Below are 3,595 nucleotides of genomic sequence, written 5' to 3'. Positions count from 1 at the left end.
TGCTCAGGTAAATTCAGGAAATGAAGAAGTCAAACTGGCGTAGTGAGATTCACTTAAGTGTGTCCGTAAATGGCCAAGTCAGGATTGGGTACAGTATTTTTTTGCCAATAATTTCAGAATGTGTGTTACTCATCCAGTAAAGAAAACACTACATTTCTGAAATATTCTGGATGACTGGATTTGTGAAATTAATATCACAGCTATGTTATAAAGCAGGCTGACATAAAAAAGTAGTGGAACTTCTAGACCTATTTTCCATTATTTCACGGCAGACTCTTTCCATTGCATTTTTGGGAAGTAATGGAAAACTCAACCTGACACCAATGACAGTCAAAAAAACCTAGGACACCTGTGATACTTTCCAGTAGTCTTCATGTCAGCAAGCATATTATCACGACTCAGATAAGACCCAGATGCAGACAGTTCGAATAACAGATGTTTATTATAAACCAGGGGCAGGCAAACAACAGGTCAAGGCAGGCGGAGGTTGGTAGTCCAGGGCAGAGTCCGTAAGGTACAGAGTGGCAGGCAGGATCAGGGTCAGGGCAGGCAGATGTCAGTAATCCAGGGCAGTGTCAAAAGGTACAGAACCGCAGGCAAGCTCAGGGCAGGCAGAATTAGCAAAACAAGGAAAACTAGAAAACAGGGGCTCAAGAAAACAGGAGAACGAAAAACATCCTGGTAGTCTTGACGAGACAAGACAATCTGGAAACAGACAAACAGAGAACACTGGTATAAATGCACAGGGGATAATGGGGAAGAGCACAAAGACAGGTGAAACAGATCAGGGTGTGGCCTATTTGTCTCTGCAGCAGTGCGCCCTCAGCTGCATATACTTTACACGAATCATGGGGTGCTCTTTTCATCTTGGCAGACCATTAAAATGTACAGTACTTCTGCCAAGTACTATGTGCACAATGCAGATACAATACCAGAACTGACGGTGGAAGGAACCCTCTTGTACTGTTTCCTTCCATAGCTACTGTCTCTATTAGACCTATACAATTCCTGCTCAGAAAAATATTGTGTTGCATTATTATGAATTATTATGTTGCACCACAATTAATGAAGTAGCATCTTGTAAAATAATACTTTTGAATGCTAGATTTTTTATATTTTTTATTATCCCTTTATTAAAGGGATAATCCAACCCCAGAAAAAAACATGTTAAATTGGTGAAATCCTATGTTTTATCAGTGGGTAAAATAAACATTTTCCCCATGATGTAACTTCTAAGTGGTCCGTCTGTGAAATCAGGAAATCATGTAGGGACGCGTCGTAGTTTTCGTCACTGGAGATAGCGGATAACACACTATCTAATTTCATAATACTTTTGAAACAATTACCTGCGCTCCAGATCGCCAAATCATCCAAACGATGGTATGAGCATACTTGTCTAGGACACATCCATTCGTTATATCGTCATGACAAAGTATTGTAACGACCTCGGGCTAGAAGGTCGAGGGTTCGAGACCTGCTCCCTGCCTGTTTCATTACAGTATGTATTTAGATGTGCTCAGTCTAGTGTACCAAATTATTCAATTTAGTTTCTCCTTCAAGTACCATCTTGTAATGCCTTGTAGTGTCTTTGGGAAACATGGGAAAGGGCTGTTGTTGCCATAGCAACGTATTCTGCACTCACTCTGGACAGAGACAAACTGCCAGTTGAACTCGGTGAGATAGTTTGTTTAGGCGATTTTACAGCTAGCTTGCTACTTCACATGCTGATATTGACTTTGGTATTCTCGTGTGTAGCTACGTTGGCTAGCTAGCTAGCCAGCCCAGAGAGAGAGAGAGAGCATTGCATTGTTGGTTTTATAGTTGAAGCTCCAACAGATTTCCACAACGATTTTCACATGTTGCTTCCAACCTTGTTATGATGACAAAATGAAACATTTGTTCACCAAAAATATTTTTTTTCACATTTTAGTGTTATTTAACACTGTTAATCCTAGGAATTCGTGGTTTGGGGTGGATTATCCCTTTAAATATACAACCTTTTTTTTGAAGATGAAAAACACAGAAAGCCTGAAGGAAATACAACTTTTTGCCTTTTTTGTTTGGTCAACATTTATATTAAATGTGTTTGCATCAATGGAATCTTGAGTCATGTTACAGATATAGGAGCCTTTTAAAAAGACGTCTAAAGTTTAATTTCCACGTTAACATTTCAGACTTGATTTTCCCTTATGAAAATTCTATCAACCCCTACAAAAATGTCTGTTAATTATAATTCACATTTCCTGTTGCTGCAGGATTATTTTCCTGCTGTAGCAAACTGACTGAATGCCCATCAAGTCCCAAAAGCCCCAAGAGTTTGTTTGGAATTTTATGAAATTGGCAAATTTCTCTCTGGGTTTTAACTTATGTTCAAGATGGATGTTTTTTTTCTTCACTTTAACCACACGCATTCTGCTCACTGATGTATTGGAGACATTTTCAAGGGGTTTAAGAAGGTATTTACAAGAAAATTTACTGTTCTTGTAATGAATGCAATTAAAGTTTATGTTCCCTGAAAGCAGTGTGGAACTTCTTTTTCAAAACTAGTTTATATCAGCCCCATTTCTTTTTTTGATCAAACAGCACTTTTATTTTCCTAAGTAGCGACCGCAATGTCCAACACCTTCTTATAGTGATGCAGATGGAGATGATGGAAAAAGATAGTAGGATTCTATCTGCCAGATTAGCAATGAACAATCAAACCTCAACACGTTTTATGTTTGATTTTACGGTAACACATACAGTAGGAATACCATCTTCATAATGCGTCAGAATTACATTTGCAACACCTTATGAGCTATGTGTAAAAAAGCAATTCATTATGAATAGGTTAATCATAGATACGATTCAATTTAAGACAATTTTAACAATAAAAGGTGAACAGATATTTCCCATTCAAGACTGAGGCCTGGTGTTTTTATTCATCAAACAGCTATATGGAAATACAATGTGCTTATAGAGCGACGCATCATTGTTATGGATATTCCATGATCCAATAATAGTAATTCACCACTAAGTAGCAGACTGACATTTCTGTCTCAACAGATGTAACTCATAAATTATATGAGACCTGATAATCCTTATCATGCAAGATGGGCTCAATCCCCACTTGGCAGAAAGTCACCAACATAGTCATGTGTATAACTCCAGACAATATGAATTATGAAGAGTATGGCAATTGTGCAAGTGTCCCCCCTATTTGTGAATGATGGTTGAATACAAGTCAAGATGACACGTAAAGTGCTTGCCCTTTTGGTATTTCCTAAATTACTTCATAGTTTATCAGACTTCAGATATTGCTTTCTCTGGAAGATTTCTTTTTTTCTCCAACTAAAGATAACCTAAGTATTCAGCAAACTTCCACTTCTAAGCAAAGAGACATAACACATCCAGTACCACATTATAAAGGGCAATAAATGCTTATAACTAGTAATAAAGCCTTATACCGATAAAGTGTTACCCAAAATCGGATGTTATACCTCAGTATGTATATCTGCCAAAACACAAATTCCACACAGTTGTATGTTGAGCCAGGGTAACATGTTACATCACTACTGTATCTGTTTACCCCACATCTGCTGTATTTAATCCCAGA

The 3,595-nt window shown here is 37.8% G+C and overlaps 1 long non-coding RNA gene across 1 annotated transcript; it reads right to left on the bottom strand.

Annotated features, from left to right (window-relative positions):
• Window positions 1-423: 423 nt before the first annotated feature.
• On the bottom strand, window positions 424-1,591 carry LOC129832181 (uncharacterized). Its single transcript, XR_008755885.1, has 2 exons — window positions 1,347-1,591; window positions 424-705 (listed from the first exon to the last, which is right to left on the bottom strand). It is a non-coding gene; the product is annotated as an uncharacterized LOC129832181 (long non-coding RNA).
• Between the last annotated feature and the right edge of the window lie 2,004 nt (window positions 1,592-3,595).

The sequence above is a fragment of the Salvelinus fontinalis genome, chromosome 33 (genome assembly GCF_029448725.1).
Source record: "Salvelinus fontinalis isolate EN_2023a chromosome 33, ASM2944872v1, whole genome shotgun sequence".
Classification (NCBI taxonomy): Eukaryota; Metazoa; Chordata; class Actinopteri; order Salmoniformes; family Salmonidae; genus Salvelinus; species Salvelinus fontinalis.
Note: the sequence above shows the minus strand (reverse complement) of the source record. Positions and strands in the feature narration are given on the sequence as shown.